At 41.6% G+C, this 27,955-nt stretch overlaps 1 long non-coding RNA gene across 1 annotated transcript; it reads left to right on the forward strand.

Annotated features, from left to right (window-relative positions):
- LOC131253936 (uncharacterized) lies at nucleotides 1-27,955 on the forward strand. The gene is made up of 3 exons (XR_009175366.1): nucleotides 1-87; nucleotides 24,248-24,285; nucleotides 27,918-27,955. It is a non-coding gene; the product is annotated as an uncharacterized LOC131253936 (long non-coding RNA).

Here is a 27,955-nt window from a genome sequence, read left to right on the forward strand (position 1 = left end):
GTTCGGGTTCGGGATTGGGTTTAGGTTTTGGTTTTCAAGTTTAGGTTTAGTTTAGGGAGTTGAGATTATGATTAGGTGTAGGTTTAGGTTTAGGGATTTAAGAATACATTAGGTTTTAGGTTATTGGTTATAGGTTAAGTTTTTAGGTCATAGGTTTTGGTTTAGGTTAAGGTTATAGGTTTAGGTAAAGGTTTAGGTTTAGGTTTAGGTTAAGGTTTAGGCTTAGATTATAAGCTATATAGGTTTATGGAATTGTGTATAGGTTATGGTTTAGGTTTAGGAAATCGGGTTTGGGTTCGGGATTGGGTTTAGGTAGGGGTTTTCAAGTTTAGGTTTCGGTTTAGGTTAGGGAGTTGAGATTAGGATTAGGTGTTGGTTTTGGTTTAGGGATTTGAGAATACCTTAGGTTTTAGGTTTAGGTTTATGTTATATGTTATATAGGTTTAGGTTTAGGTTTAGGTTTAGGTTATAAGCTATAGGTATAGGGAATTGAGAATAGGTTAAGGTTTAGGTTTAGGAAATCGGCTTCGGGTTCGAGATCGGGTTTAGGTTTGGGTTTTCAAGTTTAAGTTTAGGTTTAGGTTAGGGAGTTGAGATTAGGATTTGGTGTAAGTTTAGGTTTAGGGAATTGAGAATACATTAAGGTTTAGGTTTAGGAAATCGGGTTCGGGTTCAGGATCAGGTTTAGGCTTCAGTTTTCAAGTTTAGGTTTAGGTTTAGCATAGGGAGTTGAGATTAAGATTAGGTGTAGGTTTTGGTTTAGGAATTCGAGAACACATTTAGGTTTTAGGTTTATGTTTAGGTTATAGGTTATAGGTTTAGGTTAAGGTACATGTTTATGTTTCGGTTTAGGTTATAAGCTATAGGTTTAGGGAATTGAGAATAGGTTAAGGTTTAGGAAATCAGGTTCGGGTTCCGGATCGGGTTTAGGTTTTGGTTTTCAAGTTTAGGTTTATGTTTAGGTTAGGGAGTTGAGATTAGGATTAGGTGTAGGTTTAGGTTTACGGATTTGAGAATACATTTAGGTTTTAGGTTTAGGTTTATGTTACAGGTTACAAGTTTAGGTTTAGGTTTAGGTTTAGGCTTAGCTTTAGGTTATAAGCTATAGGTTTAGGGAATTGAGAATAGGTTAAGGTTTAGGTTTAGGAAATTGGGTTCGGGTTCGGGATCGGGTTAAGTTTTTGGTTTTCAAGTTTAGGTTTAGGTTTTGGTTCGGGAGTTGAGATTAGGATTAGGTGTAGGTTTAGGTTTATGGATTTTAGAATACATTTAAGTTTTAGGTTTGGGTTTGGGTTATAGGTTATAGGTTTAAGTTTAGGTTTAGGTTAAGGTATGGGTTTAGGTTTTGGTTTAGGTTATATGTTATATAGGTTTAGGTTTTGGTTTAGGTTTAGGTTATATGCTATATAGGTTTAGGTTTAGGTGTAGTTTTTGGTTACAAGATATAGGTTTTGGGAATTGAGAATAGCTTAAGGTTTAGGTTTAGGAAATCGAGTTCGGGTTTAGGTTTGGGTTTTCAAATTTAAATTTAGGTTTAGGTTAGGGAGTTGAGATTAGGATTAGGTGTAGGTTTAGGTTTAGGGAATTGAGAATACACTAAGGTTTAGGTTTAGGAAATCGGGTTTGGGTTCGGGATCGTGTTTAGGTTTATGTTTTCAAGTTTAGGTTTAGGTTTAGGTTAGGGAGTTGAGATTAGGATTAGGTGTAGGTTTAGGTTTAAGGATTTGAGAATACATTTAGTTTTTAGGTTTATGTTTCGGTTATAGGTTAAAGGTTTGGGTTAATGTATAGGTTTATGTTTCGGTTTAGGTTATAAGTAGTAGGTTTCAAGAATTGAGAATAGGTTAAGATTTAGGTTTAGGAAATCGGGTTCGGGTTCGGGATCTGGTTTAGGTTTTGGTTTTCAAGTTTAGGTTTAGGTTTAGGTTCGGGAGTTGAGATTAAGATTAGGTGTAGTTTTACGTTTATGGATTTGAGAATACATTTAGGTTTTAGGTTTAGGTTTATGTTACAGGTTACAGGTTTAGGTTTAGGTTTAGGTTTAGGTTAAGGTTTAGGTTTAGGCTTAGCTTTAGGTTATAAGCTATAGGTTTAGGGAATTGAGAATAGGTTAAGGTTTAGGTTTAGGTTAAGGTTTAGGTTTAGGCTTAGGTTTAGGTTATAAGCTATATGTTTAGGGAATTGAGAATAGGTTAAGATTTAGGTTTAGGAAATCGGGTTCGGGTTCGGGGGTTTAGGTTTTGGTTCTCAAGTTTAGGTTTAGGTTTAGGTTAGGTAGTTGAGATTAGGATTAGGTGTAGGTTTAGGTTTAGGGATTTGAGAGTACATTAGGTTTTAGGTTTAGGCTTAGGTTATAGGTTATAAGTTTAGGTATAGGTTTAGGTTAAGGTATAGATTTAGGTTTCGGTTTAGGTTATAAGCAATAAGTTTAGGGAATTGAGAATAGGCTAAGGGTTAGGTTTAGGAAATCGCGTTCAAGTTCGGGATCGAGTTTTGTGTTTTGTTTTCAAGTTTAGGTTTAGGTTTGGGTTAAGGAGTTGAGAATAGGATTAGGTGTAGGTTTAGGTTTAGGGATTTAAGAATACAATTAGGTTTTAGGTTTAGGTTTAAGTTGTAGGTTACAGGTTTAGGTTTAGGCTTAGGTTAAGGTTTAGGTTTAGGTTTTGTTTATAAGCTATAGGTTTCAGGAATTGAGAATAAGTTATGGTTTAGGTTTAGGAAATCGGGATCGGGTTTAGGTTTTGGTTTTCAAGTTTCGGTTTAGGTTTAGGTTAGTTAGTTGAGATTAGGATTAGGTGTAGGTTTAGGTTTAGGGATTTGAGAATACATTAGGTTTTAGGTTTAGGCTTAGGTTATATGTTATATAGGTTTAGGTTTAGATTTAGGTTTAGGTTTAGGTTATAAGATATAGGTTTAGGAAATTGAGAATAGGTTAAGGTTTAGGTTTAAAAATCGGGTTCGGGTTCGGGATTGGGTTTAGGTTTTGGTTTTCAAGTTTAGGTTTATGTTTAGGTTAGGGAGTTGAGATTAGGATTATGTATAGGTTTAGGTTTAGGGATTTGAGAATATATTTAGGTTCTAAGTTTAGGTTTATGTTACAAGTTACAGGTTTAGGTTTACGTTTAGGTTTAGGTTAAGGTTTAGGTTTAGGCTTAGGTTTAGGTTATAAGCTATAGGTTTCGGGAATTGAGAATAGGTTAAGGTTTACGTTTAGGTTTAGGCTTAGGTTTAGGTTATAAGCTATAGGTTTAGGGAATTGAGAATAGGTTAAGGTTTAGGTTTTGAAAATCGGGTTCAGGTTCGGGATCGGGTTTGGGTTTTGGTTTTCATGTTTAGGTTTAGGTTTAGGTTAGGGAGTTGAGATTAGGAATAGGTGTAGGTTTAGGTTTAGGGATTTGAGTATATATTTAGGTTTTAGGTTTAGGTTTATGTTACAGTTTAGGTTAAGGTTTAGGTTATAAGCTATAGGTTTAGGGAATTGACAATAGGTTAAGGTTTAGGTTTTGGAAATCGGATTCGGGTTCGAGATCGGGTTTAGGTTTTGGTTTTCGAGTTTTGGTTTAGGTTTAGGTTAGGGAGTTGAGATTAGGATTAGGTGTAGGTTTAGGTTTAGGGATTTGAGAATACAATTAGGTTTTAGGTTTAGGTTTAGGTTATAGGTTATAGGTTTAGGTTTAGGTTTAGGTTAAGGTATATGTTTAGGTTTCGGTTTAGGTTATAAGCAATAGGTTTAGGGATTTGAGAATAGGTTGAGGTTTAGGTTTAGGAAATCGGGTTCAGGTTTGGGATCTGGTTTAGGTTTTGGTTTTGAAGTTTATGTTTAGGTTTAGGTTAGGGAGTTGAGATTAGGATTAGGTGTAGGTTTAGGTTTGGGGATTTGAGAATACATTTAGGTTTTAGGTTTAGGTTTAGGGTATAGGTTATAGGTTTAGGTTTAGGTTTAGGTTTAGGTATTGGTTTAGGTTTCGGTTTAGGTTATATGTTATATAGGTTTAGGTTTTGGTTTAGATTTAGGTTATATGTTATATAGGTTTAGGTTTAGGTTTAGGTTATAAGCTATAGGTTTAGGGAATTGAGAATAGGTTAAAGTTTAGGTTTAGGAAATCGGGTTCGGGTTCGAGATCGGGTTTAGGTTTGGGTTTTCAAGTTTAAGTTTAGGTTTAGGTTAGGGAGTTGAGATTAGGAATTGGTGTAGGTTTAGGCTTAGGGAATTGAGAATACATTAAGGTTTAGGTTTAGGGAATTGCGTTTGGGCCGGGTTTAGGTTTTCGTTTTCAAGTTTAGGTTTAGGTTTAGGTCGAGTTGATATTAAGATTATGTGTAGGTTTAGGTTTAGGGATTTGAGAATACATTTAGGATTTAGGTTTATGTTTAGGTTATAGGTTATAGGTTTAGGTTAAGGTATAGGTTTATGTTTCGGTTTAGGTTATAAGCAGTTGGTTTCGGGAATTGAGAATAGGTTAAGATTTAAGTTTAGGAAATTGGGTTCGGGTTCGGGATCGGGTTTAGGTTTTGGTTTTCAAGTATAGGTTTAGGTTTTGGTTAGGGAGTTAAGATTACGATTAGGTATGGGTTTAGGTTTAGAGATTTGAGAATACATTTAGGTTTTAGGTTTATGTTTAAGTTATTGGTTATAAGTTTAGGTGTAGGTTTAGGTTAAGGTATAGGTTTAGGTTTCGGTTTAGGTTATAAGAATTAGGTTTAGGGAATTGAGAAGAGGTTAAGGTTTAGGTTTAGGAAATCGGGTTCAGGTTCGGGATTGGGTTTAGGTATTGGTTTTTTAGTTAAGGTTTAGGTTTAGGTTATGGCGTTGAGATTAGGATTAGGTGTAGGTTTAGGTTTTGGGATTTCTGAATACAATTAGGTTTTAAGTTTAGGTTTAGGTTATAGGTTGCAGGTTTAGGTTTATGTTTAGGTTTAGGTTAAGGTTTAGGTTTAGGTTATAAGCTATAAGTTTAGAGAATTGAGAATAGGTTAAGGTTTAGGTTTAGGAAATCGGGTTCGGGTTTAGGTTTAGGTTTAAGGAATTGAGAATACGTTAAGGTTTAGGTTTAGGTTATGGAGTTGAGATTAGGATTAGGTGTAGGTTTAGGTTTTGGGATTTCGAATACAATTTAGGTTTTAAGTTTAGGTTTGGTTATAGGGTTAATAGGTAATGTTTAGGTTTAGGTTAAGGTTTAGGTTTAGGTTATAAGCTATAAGGTTTAGGTTTAGGTTATAGTTAAGGTTTAGGTTTAGAAGGTTAAGGTTGTGGTTTAGGAAATCGGGTTCGGGGTATTAAGAATAGGCTAAGGTTTAGGTTTAGGGAGTTGAAATTAGGTTAGGATAGGTTTAGGTTTTGGTTTTCAAGTTTAAGGTTTTGATTAGGGAGTTGAGATTATGATTAGGAGTAGGTTTACGTTTAGGGATTTGAGGTACATTTAGGTTTTAGGTTTAGGTTTATGTTATAAGTTATAAGTTTAGGTATAGGTTAAGTATAGGTTTAGGTTTAGTTTAGGTTATAAGTAATAAGTTTAGGGAATAGATAATAGGTTAAGGTTTAGGTTTAGGAAATCGGGTTCGGAGTTCGGGATCTGGTTTCGGTTTTGGTTTTCAAGTTTAGGTTTAGGTTTAGGTTTAGGATAGAATTGAGATTAGGATGTAGGTTTAGGTTTAGGGATTTAAGAATACAATTAGGTTTTAGTTTAGGTTTAGGTTTAGGTATAGGTTTAGGTATAGGTTTTATGAGTTTTTAGGTTATATGTTATATATGTTTAGGTTTTGGTTTAGGTTTTAGGTTATATGTTATATAGGTTTAGGTTTAGGTTTAGGTTTAGGTTTAGGTTTTAAGCTATAGGTTAAAGGAATTAAGAGTAGGTTAAAGTTTAGGTTTAGGAAATCGGGTTCGGTTCGAGATCAGGGTTTAGGTTTGGGTTTTCAAGTTTAAGTTTAGGTTTAGGTTAGGGAGTTAAGATTAGGATTAGGTGTAGGTTTAGGCTTAGGGAATTGAGAATACATTAAGGTTTAGGTTTAGGAAATCGGGTACGGGTTCGGGTTCGGGATCGGGTATGGGTTTCAGTTTTCAAGTTTAGGTTTAGGTTTAGGTCAGGGAGTTGAGATTACGATTAGGTGTAGGTTTAGGTTTAGGGATTTGAGAATACATTTAGGTTTTAGATTTATGTTTAGGTTATAGGTATATGTTTAGGTTAACGTATAGGTTTATGTTTCGGTTTAGGTTATAAGATGTTATGAAATTGAGAATAGGTTAAGATTTAGGTTTAGGAAATCAGGTTCGGGTTCGGGATCGGGTTTAGGTTTTGTTTTTCAAGTTTAGGTTTAGGTTTAGGTTAGAGAGTTGAGATTAGGTATAGGTGTAGGTTTAGTTTTAGGTTTAGGGATTTGAGAATACATTTAGGTTTTAGGTTTAGGTTTCTGTTACCGATTACAGGTTTAGGTTTAGGTTTAGGTTTAGGTTAAGGTTTAGGATTAGGCTTAGCTTTAGATTATAAGTTATAGGTTTAAGGAATTGAGAATAGGTTATGGTTTAGGTTTAGGTTAAGGTTTTCGTTTAGGCTTAGGTTTAGGTTACAAGCTATAGGTTTAGGGAATTGAGAATAGGTTAAGGTTTAGGTTTAGGAAATCGTGTTCGGGTTCGGGATCGGGTTTAGGTTTTGGTTTTCAAGTTTAGGTTTAGGTTTTGGTTAGGGAGTTGAGATTACGATTAGGTGTAGGTTTAGGTTTAGGTTATGGCGTTGAGATTAGGATTAGGTGTAGGTTTAGGTTTTGGGATTTCTGAATACAATTAGGTTTTAAGTTTAGGTTTAGGTTATAGGTTGCAGGTTTAGGTTTATGTTTAGGTTTAGGTTAAGGTTTAGGTTTAGGTTATAAGCTATAAGTTTAGGGAATTGAGAATAGGTTAAGGTTTAGGTTTAGGAAATCGGGTTCGGAAATTGAGAATAGACTAAGGTTTAGGTTTAGGAAATCGGGTTCGGGTTCGAGATAAGGTTTAGGTTTTGGTTTTCAAGTTTAGGTTTAGGTTTAGGTTAGGGAGTTGAGATTATGATTAGGAGTAGGTTTACGTTTAGGGATTTGTGTGAGACTTGACCCGAGTTCACATGTTTGCATGTGTGTGTGTGTGTGTGAGTATGCATCTCGTGTATTTTGGTCCCGCGGTCCTACAGGTCAAATTTCGGGTTTAGGTTTAGGAAATCGGGTTCGGGTTCGAGATTGGGTTTAGATTTTGGTTTTCAAGTTTAGGTTTAGGTTTAGGTTAGGGAGTTGAGATTAGGATTAGGTGTAGGTTTAGGTTTAGGGATTTGAGAATACATTTAAGTTTTAGGTTTAGGTTTAGGTTATAGGTTATTGGTTTAGGTTAAGGTTTAGGTTTAAGTTTAGGTTATAAGCTATAGGTTTAGGGAATTTAGAATAGTTTAAAGTTTAAGTTTAGGAAATCTGGAGTGGGTTAAGGTATGAGTTATCAAGTTTAGGTTTAGGTTTAGGTTAGGTACATGATATTAGGATTATCTGTACGTTTAGGTTTAGGTATTTGGGAATACATTGGGTTTTAGGTTTAGGCTTAGGTTATAGGTTGTAAGTTTAGGTATAGGTTTAGGTTATGGTATAGGTTTAGGTTTCGGTTTAGGTTATAAGCAGTAGGTTTAGGGAATTGAGAATAGGTTAAGGTTTAGGTTTAAGAAATCGGGTTCGGGTTCGGGATCGGGTTTAGGTTTTGGTTTTCAAGTTTAGGTTTAGGTTTAGGTTAGGGAGTTGAGATTAGGATTAGGTGTAGGTTTAGGTTTAGGGATTTAAGAATACAATTAGGTTTTAGGTTTAGGTTTAGGTTATAGGTTACAGGTTTAGGTTTAGGTTTAGGTTTAGGTTTAGGTTAAGGTTTAGGTTTAGGTTATAAGCTATAGGTTTAAGGAATTGAGAATAGGTTATGGTTTAGGTTTATGAAATCGGGTTAAGGTTTGGGATCGGGTTTAGGTTTTAGTTTTCAAGTTTAGGTTTAGGAGTTGAGATTAGGATTATGTGTAGGTTTAGGTTTAGGGATTTGAGAATACATTTAGGTTCTTTAAGTTTAGGTTTATGTTACAAATTCTTACTGAGGTTTAGGTTTAGTTTAGGTTTAGGTTAAGGTTTAGGTTTAGGCTTAGGTTTAGGTTATAGCTTTGGTTTCGGGAATCGAGAATAGGTTAATGTTTAGGTTTAGGTTTAGGCTTAGGTTTAGGTTATAGTTAGGTTTAGGGATTTGAGAATAGTTTAAGGTTTAGGTTTTGGAAATCGGGTTCGAGAGTTCGGGATCGGGTTTAGGTTTTGGTTTTCATGTTTAAGTTTAGGTTTAGGTTGGAGTTGAGATTAGGAATAGGTGTAGGTTTAGGTTTAGGAATTTGAGTATATATTTAGGTTTTAGGTTTACGTTTATGTTACAGTTTACAGGTTTAAGTTTAGGTTTAGGTTTAGGTTAAGGTTTAGGTTTAGGCTTCGGTTTAGTTTATAAGCTATAGGTTTAGCGAATTGACAATAGGTTGAGGTTTAGGTTTTGGAAATCGGGTTCGGGTTTAGGTTTTGGTTTTTGAGTTTTGGTTTAGGTTTAGGTTAGGGAGTTGAGATTAGGATTAGGTGTAGGTTTAGGTTTAGGGAATTGGGAATACATTAAGGTTTAGGTTTAGGAAATTGGGTTTGGGTTCGGGATCAGGTTTACATTTGGGTTTTCAAGTTTAGGTTTAGGTTTTGGTTTATTATAAGTAATTGGTTTAGGGAATTTGAGAAATAGGTTAAGGCTTAGGTTTAGGAAATTGGGTTCGGTTAGGATCGGGTTTAGGTTTTGGTTTTCAAGTTTATGTTTAGGTTTAGGTTAGGGAGTTGAGATTAGGATTAAGTGTAGGTTTAGGTTTGGGGATTTGAGAATACATTTAGGTTTTAGGTTTAGGTTTAGGTTATAGGTTATAGGTTTAGGTTTAGGTTTAGGTTTATGTATAGGTTTAGGTTTTGGTTTAGTTTATATGGTATATAGGTTTAGGTTTAGGTTTAGGTTTAGGTTAAGGTTTAGGTTTAGGTTTAGGTTTAGTTTAGGTTTAGGTTATAAGCTATAGGTTTAGGGAATTGAAGAGTAGGTTAAAGTTTAGGTTTAGGAAATCGGGTTCGGATTCGAGATCAGTTTAGGTATGGGTTTTCAAGTTTAAGTTTAGGTTTAGGTTAGGGAGTTAAGATTAGGATTATGTGTTGGTCCATTAGAGAATACATTAAGGTTTAGGTTTAGGAAATCGCACACAGGTTGGGTTCGGATTTGGGTTTTGAGTTTAGGTTTAGGTTTAGGTTTAGTGTGAGATGCATGCATGTGTGCATGTGTGTGTGAGTAGTATGCATTCCGTCCATCTTGATCCCGCGGTCCTACCGGTCGAGTCCCGGCGAGCGACCCGTGACCCTTGGATAGTGTTTGCGGTCATCCGTGAGCTTAGTTCGCTTAGACCCGACTCGGATCGAGTTGAGACCTATACCATTGTGACCATCGTCGTTGCGATTCCAACGTTGCGTCTTGCGCACCGATCTTCGACGCGTCTTGTGCATTCATCCGACAGAGCGTTTCATCATGTGGCCCACTTTTTGTACAAAAGCATATGGACCACTCTCGTGGCACAAGTTCCCATGCACACCACCCACACACACTACCCCATGGAATAAACACTACCCATCCTAAACACTACCCACACCTAACCTACCCTAGCAAGCATTGTTTGTATCACCATAGGTTATGATTTCTTTCTCTAACCAAGGTGGGAGTAATGATGACTCCCCTACAACCTTTCCTTTCTCTCTCTCCTCCTTCATTCTCTCATTTTCCTCTTCCATGGAAGAATTTCCAGCCCTCCCTCTCCCAATTTCCAGCAACTTTCCCTTCCTTTCTTCCTCCATCTAGCCATCACAAACTCATCTTGACCATTGAACCTTTAAGCTTGGAGCTTGGAGTACCTAGTGTTGGTGGTAGCTTGAAGATTCAAGGTGGGTGATTATAATTGTTGATCTTATTTTCTACCCTTTGATCTTTTTTTCTTTCTAGATGGATCATATGGGACCCACCAATCCATGGTGGGGATCCCATTTGATCCCATGGATGTGGCCCTTTGGCCCATCCTACATGCATGTCATGATCCATGATGGGGCCATTCTCCATGGACCCCATCATGATGTATTTTATAATCCACTCCATCTTAAGGTCATCTAGCACATAAGGAGCATGTTGGGATGGCATCCCAACCATCCATAACAATTATATATCATGCATGTAGTGATTTTATGTTGCATGTAAAATCAATGTAGTTGTATGGGTATGATTCACTCTTGGGAGGGCCCACTAGTGGCGGGGCCCTACCCCCATGGCCGGATTACTCTCTTTCCTTCTTTTCTTTCTCTGATGTATGGATGATAGTGTGTGTGTGGCCCATTTATAGTGGGCCTTGGATGTCCCAAAATAAATAAAAATAAAAATCCAGCAAGGTGGGATGCTCTTATCACCTAACTCCATGATCATCGGACACCTTAATCAAATGCATGCAAGTGTCCTAGTTCTAGTATGTGATCTGGACTTATGTGGGGCCCACTGAGGAAGGCTACACACCCTTTTATGGCTGGGATTATTGAGATATTGGCTGATGTGTCCAGCGATGTATTGCTGTCCTAACACTTGGACTGTTGCATGGATTGTCATGTTCAATCTTTGGCATGGATTTTTGGATCATGATTGTCATTATTTTCTTTATAAGTATGGAGTGTAATGAGAAGGTGTGGACCCCACCATGAGGTGTGATGGGTCATACCTCAGATGGTCCATGATATGGTACCCAAAAAGGAGGCCCATAGGGGTGGGCGGTCCACCTTGTTGGGCTGTCCAACCCACATGTATGGAGGGAAAACATACACTTCAGCTTGGTTTCTCTGAAGGATGGGCCACTTTTATGGACCCCACCTTACTTTATTTTATGAAGAAAATACTAAACCTCCATTTTTCTCTTGGATGAAGGTTGGGCCCACCTTATTGGGTAAACAATGCATGGACAGCAACATCCCTTCCTGGACAGATTGAAATTCTTAATTTAATTAAAATATTTATGAGTATTCAAAAATTATAAAATTTTACAGAGAGGTGGTTCACTTATCTTAGGACCCACCTACAAAATTTTGGGGCCAATGGACACCTGTACACACCATGGTGGTGGCTGGACTGGCCCATTACAATACGGTGTCCAGATCAGTCCGATTTTTAGGACAGATTGATTTCTTTAAATAAATTAAAACATTTATATATGTCTAAAAATTCTGAAATTTTATGGAGATATGTTCCACCCATTCTAGGACCCACTTACCAAATTTCAGGGCCAACGGACCTCTGTGTACACCGTGGCAAGGGCCGGACTGGCCCACCACGTTGGGACGTCCAGGTCAGTCCGATTTTCTGGACAGTCTATTTTATTTAAATAAATTAAAATATTTCTAAGTGTCCAAAAATCTTAAAATTTTGTGGGGGTGTAGGTCACCTATGGAAGTATCACTCTGTAAAATTTCAGATCCAAAATACATTTGAGTTGCCCGTGGTGTGGCTGGAAGTGGTCTGCTAGGCAGGGACACCCAGGCTGGGGCATCTAGCCTGTCGTTGGCCCACCTCGATGTGTTGAATGTCCCACCACCCATCCATGTAGGGTCCTTAGGGGATGGATCATACTTGCCCCCTTTTTATTCAATTAGAACACATTAGGTGGATTTTTGGGCCATATACCCCAGGCCCATAGGACTGCCTACACATGGGACATCCCTGCCTTAGGCTACTGCTGGGCTTGCATTCTAACAATCTGGCCCATTTCATATATGTATTGTATATCCTCTCTCATCTGGTGGGGCCCACAGTGATGTGTGAGCCATCCAAAATTAATTATACTAAGAAATACTTCTAATGCTGAACTCCAACCAACCCAGAAATTTGGGTGGGCTGGAATTTGGCATTGAGCCCAATAATCGTTGCCTATAGATGTTCTTTTGGGGCAATATGGCCCACTAGATTTGAGGATGATTTATGTCAGTATCTTATCATCTTAATTTTATTTTTGGGCTTAATTAGTGTATGATTAAAGGCCCATCCCAAATAGGATTCTTCTTGGGCTAGTCTCTTAGTTAAGTAAGGGCCTTATAGCCTTGGTTGGTGGAACTTTTGATAGGCCCATTGAACCCTTGGGTCCTATATTTACCATGTCATTGTGATGGGCCTTATGGGCCAAATACTCAAGTAGTTGGGCCCTTGTTTGCCCACTATAATAAATCCATACTTGGGCCGAGATGTGAGGCCCAACTTACATGTGTTAAAAATTTAAGAATTTCCCATATGTTGGGATAATGGGCTGCCCATTAGGCCTACTACAATGAATGAACCTATGACCCTTATGGTTGGGCCCTAACCTTGCTTAAGGGCCCACCAGGTTGCCTTTGTTTTTGGGCTTAGTGTATGGCCCACTAGGCCATGGGTTGATTGTGCCTTGGACCTTTCTTTACATATATAGTAGGCTACCTTTTGGGACCCAGTTGAGGTTGGATGTCCTCCTTGGTGGCCCTAAGGTAGGCCCATAGAGGCCCTTATAGGTGGTTAAAGGCCCACCTTGGGCCTGGCTAGACTGTTCCTCCTTAGGATTTTGACTCTCTTAGTTTGTGGGTCATCCCAAAGTACTGGGCTCCCACTAGGGCTTCTCTTCTTCTTAGAATACCATCGATGTGCCTAGATCTTGACCCTCCTTGGGAGACAGATGATTTCATATTCCTCAGGTAGCACACTTACATCGTTGCAACCCATATGCATCATCTGTATGAATTGATTGCATTGTATAGTGGTCATTCAGGGATGAAGTTTCTTCCCTTTTGCACATTGAGTGCAGAAACTTGTGCATGATTTGTGTGTGCGACTCATGCATTGGCATCGCATTTCGTGAGGATACCGCCCTTGCTTCATCAGGGCCTTGCCTCCACAGGGACATTTGTGGATGGCCGCATGTGTGGACACCGGAAATATTACTTGAGCATACCGGGTGCGTAGGATGCCCATGGGTGAGATTCCCAAAACTTCCATGGTACCAAGGATCTGCTCCAACGCCGTGACCGGTGGAATACATGAGCGCACGAGGGCCTTATACCGTTGGCCGCGACTCCCACGTCGTGTAGTCGGTTGGATAGGGGTGTGGCCTTACCCGCCCGGTGTGAGGAGGCATTGCTGGGCTGAGTCTGACCGGCTCGTAAATGGGTCCGCTACCTTCAGAGCCTTGTTGGTGATTAGTTGTCCACGCGGGTAGTGAGGTCTCTTATGCTCGTTTGTCATGCGGGATCTGCAGAGCGGCAGTCATTGTAATGGACACCGGTGATTTCCTTATGATTGAAAATGTACTTGACTTATGGTTTGGATATGAGCACTGACATCACTTACATCGCATTAGCATTGGCTGTACAAGCCCCCCTTTCATACATTGCCTTGGTATGGCACTCATTACTTATTGCATCGCATTCATGGTAAGCCTTGGTAAGACTAGTGATATGTTCATTGATTATGCTTCTCTCCTTATACCTCCTACTATTCTTCCTGCACCATTGTCACACACTTACACCACCCTCTAAGCTTCTATAAGCTTATGCACGATTGATACGTGCAGGAGACTCTAGTTAGAAGCAGAGCATGGAGTAGAGTTGAGCAAAGTGAGGACTCCAGTGTTGCTTGATTTCTCTCTCTTTTCCTTTTATTCTCATGTATGTCCTTTTGACCTTTTGGATGATTGTAAAAGCTTCAAATTTTTAGTGGATTTTGTGATGTGTGCCTTTGTTATTCTCGATGTACTTGCCGTGATCTTGGGTATGCTCGCATTGGAAGTGATTATATTGTTATGAAAATCCTCCTCGTAGGATCCCTCCTTATAGCATCCCAGGGAGCCGAGAATGGGGTACTACGGAGGTCGTTGACGCAACTAGCCATCGGTTCCTTGTGAGTCCGGGATATCCGAGTTTGGGGCGTGACAGAGTTGGTATCGAGCATAGCAAGTAATTTCTGGAAAGACTAAGGATGACATCGCAAGTCTGCTATGTCAAGAACATGGGACAAGTAGTGTCCCGAGATCCTTCCTTTCTCTCCATATGAGCCTGTAATTGTCTTGATTCCTTGAGTCGTCATTATTTTGTAGACGATGCCGCGTGGACGTGGCTCCCGTGGGTCGTGGCACCCGTGGTCGTGGTGCACGTGGACGAGGTGCCCGAGTTACCCATTCTACTCGAGCACATCCCGCTCCTGTCGTAGAGGATCCGATTCCCGAGGTCCCGATTTAGCCTGTTCCTCCAGTTGAGCCCGTAGCGCCCATACCTCCAGTGTCGGTTCCCCCACCTATTCCCCTTACTCACTGGCTCTGTTAGATCGATTCGAGGCTCTCTCCTCGGCCGCCCCCCGTGCCTCCGCCCCGAGGCGAGTGCCGCCCTGCCTTCCGACAGACCCATAGGAGCCGAGCATTTCAGATTGATGCAGGCTTGTTGCCACCGCATCGTGCACCGTACCACTGAGAGTTTCTCGGCCCGACTTACCGCATGCTAGTGCGATAGCTCGAGAGTTCCGACAAACATGATCCCCCGAGGTTTAGTGGTGACCCCGACCCTTCTGCCGAGGCTTGGTGCACCGAGGTTGCGAGGATTTTTGACACTATTCGGTGTCCTGGGGTCAGAGAGTATCCCTTGCGACATATCTTCTTCAGGGTGAGGCCCGTCACTGGTGGTCATCCGTATCTAGGATGGTCGGGCCTCACTTCTTTTGGACATGGGAGGAGTTCGTGGTCCGTTTCGACTAAAATTCTTCCCCGGATCCACCAGGCGATCGAGTTTGAGACCCTAGTGCAGGTGATATGACCGTATCTCAAGAGGCCCGTTTCTTAGCCTTATCTAGATTTGCTCCTCATCTCACCAACGAGCGATGAGAAGATGAGGGCTCGTCTTTTTGTGGTTTTACGTCCCACCCTTCGCAATCGTGTGGTAGGGCATTGTTTGAAGACGTTCGACCAGGTTCATCCGGCACTGGTTTATGAGGAGGATCGGGCTATGACCCAGAGGTGAGCAGAGTTTCGGTGGAGACCGGAAGAGGAGGGCACCACTGGCTCCAGGTCACAGAGGAGGAGGGGTCGGATTTCAGGCTGCGGTTCGGTTCGGCTAGATAGCTTCTTCATCATCATCGCACCGCCACCGCTTCATCTTCCGGCCCCTTTTCTGGTGTATGCTTAGTTGTGGACATGCCGGGCATCGGAGGCGTGAGTGTCCTCTCCCCATTCAGCAGCAGCGACGCAGTTGCCTCCTCCTCGTCCTCCTCAACAACAGCATCGCCTCCACCCGCCGCTCCTGGGCTCCTCCTCGAGCAGAGGCAGCGGCGATTCTCCTCCCGGCGGCGGCACAGAAGAACAAAGACAAGACAAAGACAGAAGCAGAGGCCGACAGCAAGTGCAACACCGCAAAGCAGAGGGGATATCCGCATGTCCGGTCCCCCGGTCAGGTCCAAGATGTATCGCAGGCCCAAAAGGTACGAGCGCACTCAGACTCGCCTTCCGGTTGCTTCCCCTACCACCGTGGGCTCGCGCCTTCTATTCTCGCACAAAGGCGTGCCAGACTCAGACAACATCCATCTATCGAGGTATTCGAGGGTATTCTTCTTGTTTCTTCTGCATTGCTCATGTTTTATTTGATTAAGTGCCTCCCATTCTTTTATGGATGAGCGGTTTTGTCGATTGACCGGTATTCCATCTGAGTCCATGTCTGAGCCTTGGCAGTTTGACTCCCATGGGGAAGTCTATTATGTTGACCCGTCATTGTCCTTCTTGCCGGTGTTAGTAGGCGAGATATTCCTTCCTGCGCGATCTGTCGTGATGCCGATGTCGTTTTGATGTGTATTCTCGGTATGGGGCTTGCAGAGTATGGTGCCGTCTTAGATTGTGCCGCGAGGAAGGTTACGTTTCACATTCCGTGCTTGCACAGTGTTCCGATTCAGTTGCCGAGCCCAGAAGAAGAGCCATTATCTAGTTTCTTAGGCTCGGTCATTGAGGATTCCTGTGGCAGAGAGTATTGAGCTGCTGCCAGTTGTTTGTGAGTACCCTCGGATGTGTTTCAGGAGATACGGAGTTTACCACCACGTCAGCAGATTGAGTTCCAGATTGATTTGGTGCCCGGTACAACACCTATCTCGAAGGTCCCCTACCGGATGACACCATTGGAGTTGAGGGAACTGCAGAAGCAGTTGGATGAGCATCAAGAGTTGGGTTTTATTCGTCCCAACAGTTCGCCTTGCGGAGCCCCGGTATTGTTCGTGAAGAAGAAGGATGGCTCTTTACAGTTCTGTGTGGATTATCGCGAGTTCAAAAGATTCACTATCAAGAACCGATACCCGCTTCCTCGTATCGATGATCTGTTCGACCAGTTGCAGGGTCCACAGTATTTTTCCAAGATAGACTTGCGCTTTGGTTACCATCAGATTCGGGTCCGAGAGGAGGACATTCTGCAGACGGCTTTCCGGATGCGCTATGGTCACTTCGAGTTCCTGGTCATGTCATTTGGACTGACCAATGTGCCTTCCGTATTTATGTAGCTGATGAATGAGGTTTTTCGGCCATTCCTCGATCAGTTCGTGATGGTATTCATTGATGATATTCTTGTATATTCGAGGACCCAAGGGGACCATGCTGAGTACCTGCGGATTGTGCTTGAGACCCTCCATGCCCACCAGTTGTATGCGAAGCTGGAGAAGTGTGAGTTTTGGTAGGAGGAGATGAAGTTCCTCAGTCATGTGGTGACGAGGGAGGGTGTTGCTGTGGACCCCTCGAAGGTTAATGCAGTGTATCAGTGGGGTCAACCCACGAACGCGTTTGAGATTCACAGCTTCCTTGGTCTAGCAGGATATTACTGACGGTTTATCGAGGGTTTCTCCCATATTGCAGCACTGCTGACCCGGTTGACAAGGAAGGGCATCGAGTTCGTATGGAGTGATGCCTGCGAAAAGGCATTTATGAAGTTGAAGGACTGCCTTACATCCGTTCCTATTCTCACTCTTCCCGATGGGAGTGAGGGTTTTGTTGTTTTTACCGCGATGCCTCGAGTTGGCTTGGGTCTTTGTTGATCGATGCATGGCATGGGAAGCCGGTGGCGTATGCCTCATGCAGCTTAAGGTCCATGAGTGAACTACCCCACTCATGATTTGGAGCTCGCAGCAGTGCACCGAAGGTGTGGAGGCATTATCTATATGGGGTCGGGTTCAGCTCTTTACGGATCATAAGAGCTTGAAGTATCTATTTTCACGGTCCGAGTTGAACTTGCGACAGAGGCGATGGATGGAGTTCTTTGAAAGATTATGATTTTGACCTTGAGTACCACCATGCAAGGCAAATGTGGTGGCGGACGCGCCACAGGCCCACACCACGAGGCCCGGTGGCACAGATATGATGGTGCGTGAGTGGCGGATGCTCGAGGATGTAGCAGAGTATGACTTTGAGTTTTATCTGCAGTCTTCCATTGTTCGACTTTGAGCTTGTCGATTCAACCCTCTTTAGTGGCTAGGGTGATCGAGGCTCACAGGTAGATGAGTCAATGCAGAGTTATCGGGTAGAGACAACATCTAAGAATCAGGAGATCGCGCGATTGGTTCCGATGGTGGATTACGCTTTAGAGGCGGTTGTGTGTCCCAGATGTGCCAGAGTTGCGTCATGATTTGATGACCCAAGGCACACCGATCGAGACTTACTATCCACCACCCCACGAAGATGTATCGTGATATGAGGAAGCAGTATTTTCGGCAGGGGATGGAGGGCAGATTGCTAGTTTTGTGGCGAGTGTGACACATGCCAACGTGTCAAGGCCGATCACGAGAGACCCCTGGTCCCTTGCAGCCGCTGAGCGTTCCAGTGGAAGTGGGAGCATGTATCGATGGACTTCATCGCAGTTTGCTGAGGACTCAGTGCGAGCACGATACCATCTGGGTTATCGCCGATCGTCTGAGGAAGTCGGCTCATTTCATTCGAGTGCGGCTTCCTGGTCTATGGACCGGTTAGCGAGGATATTCATTGAGGAGATAGTGAGGCCGCGCATCCCGCTGTTTGATCGTTTGCATCGAGACTCTCATTTACGTCTCGATTTTGGAGGAGTTTTCAACAGGTGTATTGGGGTCACTTTGCATCTCAAAGACCCGCTTATCATCCGCATGACAGATGGCGCGGGCAGACCGAAAGGTCAACCAGATCCTTGAGGATATGCTCGAGGGGCTTGTGTGATCGACTTTGCGGGCGGTTGGGATGAGCATATGCGCCTCCGAGTTCGCATACAATAACAATTATCTATCCGGCGACTATCGGCATGGCTCCTTTTGAAGCACTTTATGGCAGACCGTGCAGATCTCCTAGTTGTTGGACCGAGGTTGGAGAGCGTCGTCTCTTAGGTCCCGAGCTTGTGCTGCAGGCGTCAGAGGTGATTGATGTTATCAGGCGGAGGATGCGCACAGGTTAGAACCGGTAGAAGAGTTATGCTGATCGTCGGCGTCGACCCCTCGAGTTCGCAATCGGGGACATGGTGTATCTCAAGGTCTCGCCTATGAAGGGCGTGGTTCGCTTTGGTGTGAAGGGCAAGCTTGCCCCGAGATTCATCGGACCTTTTGAGATTACCGAGCACGTGGGCGCTGTGGCCTATAGGCTTGCCTTACCTCCTGAGTTGTCTGCAATCCACGACGTGTTTCATGTTTCTATGTTGCAGAGATGTGGGTCGGACACTATTCCTGTGATTGATTGGCGGCCACTTGAGGTCGTGAGGATGCTTCTTATATTGAGCGGCCGATTCGTATCCTTGATCGGAAGGAGCAGTCCTCGGGACCAAGGTCATTCCCTTAGTGAAGGTGCAATGGGGTCATCATTCGAGGCGAGGCGTCTTGGGAACGCGAGGCCGAGATTAGAGAACGTTATCCCCATTTGTTTGATGATTGATTGATATATGATTGTTTGTATTGCCTTCCTTATATGATGATTGCTATATGATGGTGGTGTTTTGTCTTTTATTTTGTCTTCGATTGTTCAATTTCGAGGACGAAATTTGGTTGTTGGTGAGGAGGGTTGTGAGACCCGACCAGAGTTCGCATGTGTGCATGTGTGTGTGTGAGTATGCATTTCGTCCATCTTGATCCCGCGGTCATACCGGTCGAATCCCGGCGACCCGTGACCCTTGGATAGTGTTTGCGGTCATCCGTGAGCCCAGTCATGAAGACCCGACTCGGATCGAGTTGAGACCTATACCATTGTGACCGCATCGTCGTTGCGATTCCAACGACGCGTCTTGTGCATTCATCGGACTTATAGATCAAAAGTTGTGAGTATTTCATCATGTGGCCCACTTTTTGTACAAAAGCATATGGACCACTCTCAGGCACAAGTTCCCATGCACACCACCCACACACACTACAATTCCCATGGAATAAACACTACCCATCCTAAACACTACCCACACCTAACCTACCCTAGCAAGCATTGTTTGTATCACCATAGGTTATGATTTCTTTCTCTAACCAAGGAGGGAGAGTAATGATGACTCCCCTACAACCTTTCCTTTCTCTCTCTCCTCCTTCATTCTCTCATTTTCCTCTTCCATGGAAGAATTTCCAACCATCCCTCTCCCAATTTCCAGCAACTTTCCCTTCCCTTCTTCCTCCATCTAGCCATCACAAACTCATCTTGACCATTGAACCTTTAAGCTTGGAGCTTGGAGTACCTAGTGTTGGTGGTAGCTTGAAGATTCAAGGTGGGTGATTATAATTGTTGATCTTATTTTCTACCCTTTGATCTTTTTTTCTTTCTAGATGGATCATATGGGACCCACCAATCCATGGTGGGGATCCCATTTGATCCCATGGATGTGGCCCTTTGGCCCATCCTACATGCATGTCATGATCCATGATGGGGCCATTCTCCATGGACCCCATCATGATGTATTTATAATCCACTCCATCTTAAGGTCATCTAGACCCTAAGGATCATGTTGGGATGGCATCCCAACCATCCATAACAATTATATATCATGCATGTAGTGATTTTATGTTGCATGTAAAATCAATGTAGTTGTATGGGTATGATTCACTCTTGGGAGGGCCCACTAGTGGCGGGGCCCTACCCCCATGGCGGATTACTCTCTTTCCTTCTTTTCTTTCTCTGATGTATGGATGATAGTGTGTGTGTGGCCCATTTATAGTGGGCCTTGGATGTCCCAAAATAAATAAAAATAAAAATCCAGCAAGGTGGGATGCTCTTATCACCTAACTCCATGATCATCGGACACCTTAATCAAATGCATGCAAGTGTCCTAGTTCTAGTATGTGATCTGGACTTATGTGGGGCCCACTGAGGAAGGCTACACACCCTTTTTATGGCTGGGATTATTGAGATATAGGCTGATGTGTCCAGCCATGTATTGCTGTCCAAAAACTTGGACTGTTGCATGGATTGTCATGTTCAATCTTTGGCATGGATTTTGGATCATGATTGTCATTATTTTCTTGATAAGTATGGAGTGTAAAGAGAAGGTGTGGACACAACCATGAGGTGTGATCGGTCATACCTCAGATGGTCCATGATATGGTACCCAAAAGGAGGCCCATAGGGGTGGGCGGTCCACCTTGTTGGGCTGTCCAACCCACATGTATGGAGGAAAACATACACTTCAGCTTGGTTTCTCTGAAGGATGGGCCACTTTTATGGACCCCACCTTACTTTATTTTATGAAGAAAATACTAAACCTCCATTTTTCCCCTCTTGGATGAAGGTTGGGCCCACCTTATTGGGTAAACAATGCATGGACAGCAACATCCCTTCCTGGACAGATTGAAATTCCTAATTTAATTAAAATATTTATGAGTATCCAAAAATCATAAAATTTTACAGAGAGGTGGTTCACTTATGGTAGGACCCACCTACAAAATTTTGGGGCCAATGGACACCTGTACACACCATGGTGGTGGCTGGACTGGCCCATTACAATACGGTGTCCAGATCAGTCCGATTTTTAGGACAGATTGATTTCTTTAAATAAATTAAAATATTTATATATGTCTAAAAATTCTGAAATTTTGTGGAGATATGTTCCACCCATTCTAGGACCCACTTACCAAATTTCAGGGCCAATGGACCTCTGTGTACACCGTGGCAAGGGCCGGACTGGCCCACCACGTTGGGACGTCCAGGTCAGTCCGATTTTCTGGACAGTCTATTTTATTTAAATAAATTAAAATATTTCTAAGTGTCCAAAAATCTTGAAATTTTGTGGGGGTGTAGGTCACCTATGGAAGTATCACTCTGTAAAATTTCAGATCCAAAATACATTTGAGTTGCCCGTGGTGTGGCTGGAAGTGGTCTGCTAGGCAGGGACACCCAGGCTGGGGCATCTAGCTGCTTCGTGGGCCCACGTCGATGTGTTGAATGTCCCACCTCCCATCATTGTAGGGTACTTATGGGATTGATCATACTTGCCCCCTTTTTATTCAATTAGAACACATTATGTGGTATTTTGGGCCATATAACCCATTCCCATAGGACTGCCTACACATGGGACATCCTTGCCTTAGGCTGCTGGGCTTGCATTCTAACGATCTGGCCCATTTCATATATGTATTGTCTATCATCTCTCATCTGGTGGGGCCCACAGTGATGTGTGTGAGCCATCCAAAATTAATTATACTAAGAAATACTTCTAATGCTGAACTCCAACCAACCCAGAAAGTTGGGTGGGCTGGAATTTGGCATTGAGCACAAAAATTGTTGCCTATAGATGTTCGATGGGGCAATATGGCCCACTAGATTTGAGGAGGATTTATGACAGTATCTTATCAACTTAATTTTATTTTTGGGCTTAATTAGTGTATGATTAAAGGCCCATCCCAAATAGGATTCTTCTTGGGCTAGTCTCTTAGTTAAGTAAGGGCCTTATAGCCTTGGTTGGTGGAACTTTTGATAGGCCCATTGAACCCTTGGGTCCTATATTTACCATGTCATTGTGATGGGCCTTATGGGCCAAATACACAAGTAGTTGGGCCCTTGTTTGCCCACTATAATAAATCCATACTTGGGCGAGATGTGAGGCCCAACTTACATGTGTTAAAAATTTAAGAATTTCCCATATGTTGGGATAATGGGCTGCCCATTAGGCCTACTACAATGAATGAACCTATGACCCTTATGGTTGGGCCCTAACCTTGCTTAAGGGCCCACCAGGTTGCCTTTGTTTTTGGGCTTAGTGTATGGCCCACTAGGCCATGGGTTGATTGTGCCTTGGACCTTTCTTTACATATATAGTAGGCTACCTTTTGGGACCCAGTTGAGGTTGGATGTCCTCCTTGGTGGCCCTAAGGTAGGCCCATAGAGGCCCTTATAGGTGGTTAAAGGCCCACCTTGGGCATGGCTAGGACTGTTCCTCCTTAGGATTTTGACTCTCTTAGTTTGTGGGTCATCCCAAAGTACTGGGCTCCCACTAGAGGACTTCTCTTCTTCTTAGAATACCATCGATGTGCCTAGATCTTGACCCTCCTTGGGACAGATGATTTCATATTCCTCAGGTAGCACACTTACATCGTTGCAACCCATATGCATCATCTGTATGAATTGATTGCATTGTATAGTGGTCATTCGGGGATGAAGTTTCTTCCCTTTTGCACATTGAGTGCATGAAACTTGTGCATGATTTGTGTGTGCGACTCATGCATTGGCATCGCATTTCATGAGGATACCGCCCTTGCTTCATCGGGGCCTTGCCTCCATAGGGACATTTGTGGATGGCCGCATGTGTGGACACCGGAAATATTACTTGAGCATACCGGGTGCGTAGGATGCCCATGGGTGAGATTCCCAAAACTTCCATGGTACCAAGGATCTGCTCCAGCCGTGACCGGGTGGAATACATGAGCGCACGAGGGCCTTATACCGTTAGGCGCGACTCCCACCGTCGTGTAGTCGGTTGGATAGGGGTGTGGCCTTACACCCGGGTGTGAGGAGGCATTGCTAGGCCGAGTCTGACCGGCTCGTAAATGGGTCCGCTACCTTCAGCCTTGTTGGTGATTAGTTGTCCACGGGCGGGTAGTGAGGTCTCTTATGCTCGTTTGGCTGTGCAGATCTGTAGCAGTCATCCAACAATGTAATGGACCCGGTGATTTCCTTATGATTGAAAATGTACTTGACTTATGGTTTGGATATGAGCACTGACATCACTTACATCGCATTAGCATTGGCTGTACAAGCCCCCCTTTCATACATTGCCTGGGTATGGCACTCATTACGTATTGCATCGCATTCATGGTAAGCCTTGGTAAGACTAGTGATATGTTCATTGATTATGCTTCTCTCCTTATACCTCCTACTATTCTTACTATGCACCATTGTCACACACTTACACCACCCTCTAAGCTTCTATAAGCTTATGCACGATTGATACGTGCAGGAGACTCTAGTTAGGCGCCGTAGCAGCAGAGCATGGAGTAGAGTTGAGCAGTGAGGACTCCAGTGTTATTGATTTCTCTCTCTTTTCCTTTTATTTTCATGTATGTCCTTTTGGACCTTTTGGATGATTGTAAAAGTTCAAATTTTTAGTGGATTTTGTGATGTGTGCCTTTGTTATTCTCAGATGTACTTGCTGTGATCTTGGGTATGCTCGCATTGGAAGTGATTATATTGTTATGAAAATCCTCCTTATAGGATCCCGGATCGGAACCTGGCTACGAGCCGAGAATGGGGTACTACGGAGGTGTCGGAGAACAAGCCATCGGGTTCCTTGTGAGTCAGGTTACCGAGTCCAGGTTAGGAAGTTGAGATTACGATTAGGTGTAGGTTTAGGTTTAGGGATTTGAGAATACATTTAGGTTTTAGGTTTATGTTTAGGTTATAGGTATAGGTTTAGGTTTAGGTTAAGGTATAGGTTTGGTTTAGGTTATAAGCAATAGGTTTAGGGAATTGAGAATAGGTTAAGGTTTAGGTTTAGGAAATCGGGTTCGGGTTTAGGATCGGGTTTAGGTTTTGTTTTCAAGTTTGGGTTTAGGTTTTGGTTAGAGAGTTGAGATTAGGAATAGGTGTAGGTTTAGTTTTAGGTTTAGGGATTTGATAATACTTTTAGGTTTTAGGTTTAGGTTTTATTTATACCACGAGGTTTAGGTTTAGGTTTAGGTTTAGGTTAAGGTTTAGGTTTAGGCTTAGCTTTAGGATTATAAGTATAGGTTTTAGGATTTGAGAATAGGTTAAGGTTTAGGTATAGGTTTAGGTTTTGGTTTAGGCTTAGGTTTTGGTTATAAGCAATAGGTTTAGGGAATTGAGAATAGGTTAAGGTTTATGTTTAAGAAATCGGGTTCGGGTTCGGGATCGGGTTTAGGTTTGGGTTTTCAAGTTTAAGTTTAGGTTTAGGTTAGGGAGTTGAGATTAGGATTATGTATAGGTTTAAGTTAAAGGATTTGAGAATACATTTAGGTTTTAGGTTTATGTTTAAGTTATATGTTATAGGTTTAGGTTTAGGTTTCGGTTACGGTATAGGTTTAGGTTTCAATTTAGGTTATAAGCATTAGGTTTAGGGAATTGAGAATAGGTTAAGGTTTAGGTTTAGGAAATCGGGTTCGGGTTCGGGATTGGGTTTAGGTTTTTTGAGAATACGTTAAGGTTTAGGTTTAGGTTAGGGAGTTGAGATTAGGATTAGGTGTAGGTTTAGGTTTAGGTTTAGGTTATGGAGTTGAGATTAGGATTAGGTGTCGGTTTAGGTTTTGGGATTTCAGAATACAATTAGGTTTTAGGTTTAGGTTGAGGTTATAGGTTACAGGTTTAGGTTTATGTTTAGGTTTAGGTTAAGTTTTATGTTTAGAATATAAGCTATAAGTTTTGGGAATTGAGAATAGGTTAAGATTTAGGTTTAGGAAATTGGGTTTGGGTTCGGGATCGGGTTAAGGTTTAGGTTTAGGAAATCGGGTTCTGGTTCGGGATAAGGTTTAGGTTTTGGTTTTCAAGTTTAGGTTTAGGTTTAGGTTAGGGAGTTGAGATTAGGATTATGAGTAGGTTTACGTTTAGGGATTTGTGTGAGTACATTTAGGTTTTAGGTTTAGGTTTATGTTATAAGTTATAAGTTTAGGTATAGGTTTAGGTTAAGGTATAGGTTTAGGTTTCAGTTTAGGTTATAAGCAATAAGTTTAGGGAATTGATAATAGGTTAAGGTTTAGGTTTAGGAAATCGGGTTCAGGTTCGGGATCGGGTTTCGGTTTTGGTTTTCAAGTTTAGGTTTAGGTTTAGGGTAGGGAATTGAGATTAGGATTAGGTGTAGGTTTAGGTTTAGGGATTAAGAATACAATTAGGTTTTAGGTTTAGGTTTAGGTTATAGGTTACAGGTTTAGGTTTAGGTTTAGGTTAAGGTTTAGGTTTTAAGCTAAAGGTTTAGGGAATTGAGAATAGGTTAAGGTTTCGGTTTAGGAAATCTGGTTCGGGTTCGGGATCGGGTTTAGGTTTTGGTTTTCAAGTTTAGGTTTAGGTTTAGGTTAGGTAGTTGAGATTAGGATTATGTGTAGGTTTAGGTTTAGGGATTTGAGAATACATTGGGTTTTAGGTTTAGGCTTAGGTTATAGGTTGTAAGTTTAGGTATAGGTTTAGGTTATGGTATAGGTTTAGGTTTCGGTTTAGGTTATAAGCAATAAGTATAGGGAATTGAGAATAGGTTAAGGTTTAGGTTTAAGAAATCGGGTTCAGGTTCGGGATCGGGTTTAGGTTTTGGTTTTCAAGTTTAGGTTTAGGTTTAGGTTAGGGAGTTGAGATTAGGATTAGGTGTAGGTTTAGGTTTAGAGATTTAAGAATACGATTAGGTTTTAGATTTAGGTTTAGGTTATAGGTTACAGGTTTAGGTTTAGGTTTAGGTTAAGGTTTAGGTTGAGGCTTAGGTTTAGGTTATAAGCTATAGGTTTAGGGAATTGAGAATAGGTTAAGGTTTAGGTTTAGGAAATCGGGTTCGGGTTCGAGATCGGGTTTAGGTTTTGGTTTTCAAGTTTAGGTTTATGTTTAGGTTAGGGAGTTGAGATTAGGATTATGTGTAGGTTTAGGTTTAGGGATTTGAGAATACATTTAGGTTCTAAGTTTAGGTTTATGTTACAAGTTACAGGTTTAGGTTTAGGTTTAGGTTTAGGTTAAGGTTTAGGTTTAGGCTTAGGTTTAGGTTATAAGCTATAGGTTTCGGGAATTGAGAATAGGTTAATGTTTAGGTTTAGGTTTAGGCTTAGGTTTAGGTTATAAGCTATAGGTTTAGGGAATTGAGAATAGGTTAAGGTTTAGGTTTTGGAAATCGGGTTCAGGTTCGGGATCGGGTTTAGGTTTTGGTTTTCAAGTTTAGGTTTAGGTTTAGGTTAGGGAGTTGAGATTAGGAATAGGTGTAGGTTTAGGTTTAGGAATTTGAGTATATATTTAGGTTTTAGGTTTACGTTTATGTTACAGTTTACAGGTTTAAGTTTAGGTTTAGGTTTAGGTTAAGGTTTAGGTTTAGGCTTCGGTTTAGTTTATAAGCTATAGGTTTAGCGAATTGACAATAGGTTGAGGTTTAGGTTTTGGAAATCGGGTTCGGGTTTAGGTTTTGGTTTTTGAGTTTTGGTTTAGGTTTAGGTTAGGGAGTTGAGATTAGGATTAGGTGTAGGTTTAGGTTTAGGGAATTGAGAATACAATTTGGTTTTAGGTTTAGGTTTAGGTTATAGGTTGTAGGTTTAGGTTTAGGTTTAGGTTAAGGTATAGGTTTAGGTTTTGGTTTATTATAAGTAATTGGTTTAGGGAATTGAGAATTGGTTAAGGCTTAGGTTTAGGAAATTGGGTTCAGTTTCGGGATCGGGTTTAGGTTTTGGTTTTCAAGTTTATGTTTAGGTTTAGGTTAGGGAGTTGAGATTAGGATTAGGTGTAGGTTTAGGTTTGGGGATTTGAGAATACATTTAGGTTTTAGGTTTAGGTTTAGGTTATAGGTTATAGGTTTAGGTTTAGGTTTTGGTTTAGGTATAGGTTTAGCTTTCGGTTTAGGTTATATGTTATATAGGTTTAGGTTTTGGTTTAGGTTTAGGTTATATGTTATATAGGTTTAGGTTTAGGTTTAGGTTTAGGTTTAGGTTATAAGCTATAGGTTTAGGGAATTGAGAGTAGGTTAAAGTTTAGGTTTAGGAAATCGGGTTTGCGTTCGAGATCGGGTTTAGGTTTGGGTTTTCAAGTTTAAGTTTAGGTTTAGGTTAGGGAGTTAAGATTAGGATTAGGTGTAGGTTTAGGCTTAGGGAATTGAGAATACATTAAGGTTTAGGTTTAGGAAATCGGGTACGGGTTCGGGTTCGGGATCGGGTATGGGTTTCAGTTTTCAAGTTTAGGTTTAGGTTTAGGTCAGGGAGTTGAGATTACGATTAGGTGTAGGTTTAGGTTTAGGGATTTGAGAATACATTTAGGTTTTAGATTTATGTTTAGGTTATAGGTATATGTTTAGGTTAACGTATAGGTTTATGTTTCGGTTTAGGTTATAAGCAATAGGTTTCGGGAATTGAGAATAGGTTAAGATTTAGGTTTAGGAAATCAGGTTCGGGTTCGGGATCGGGTTTAGGTTTTGTTTTTCAAGTTTAGGTTTAGGTTTAGGTTAGAGAGTTGAGATTAGGTATAGGTGTAGGTTTAGTTTTAGGTTTAGGGATTTGAGAATACATTTAGGTTTTAGGTTTAGGTTTTGGTTTAGGTTTAGGTTTAGGTTTAGGTTAAGGTTTAGGTTTAGGCTTAGCTTTAGATTATAAGCTATAGGTTTAAGGAATTGAGAATAGGTTAAGGTTTAGGTTTAGGTTAAGGTTTTGGTTTAGGCTTAGGTTTAGGTTATAAGCTATAGGTTTAGGGAATTGAGAATAGGTTTAGGTTTAGGTTTAAGAAATCGGGTTCGGGTTTGGGATCGGGTTTAG

The sequence above is a fragment of the Magnolia sinica genome, chromosome 8 (assembly GCF_029962835.1).
Source record: "Magnolia sinica isolate HGM2019 chromosome 8, MsV1, whole genome shotgun sequence".
In the NCBI taxonomy this organism is placed as follows: Eukaryota; Viridiplantae; Streptophyta; class Magnoliopsida; order Magnoliales; family Magnoliaceae; genus Magnolia; species Magnolia sinica.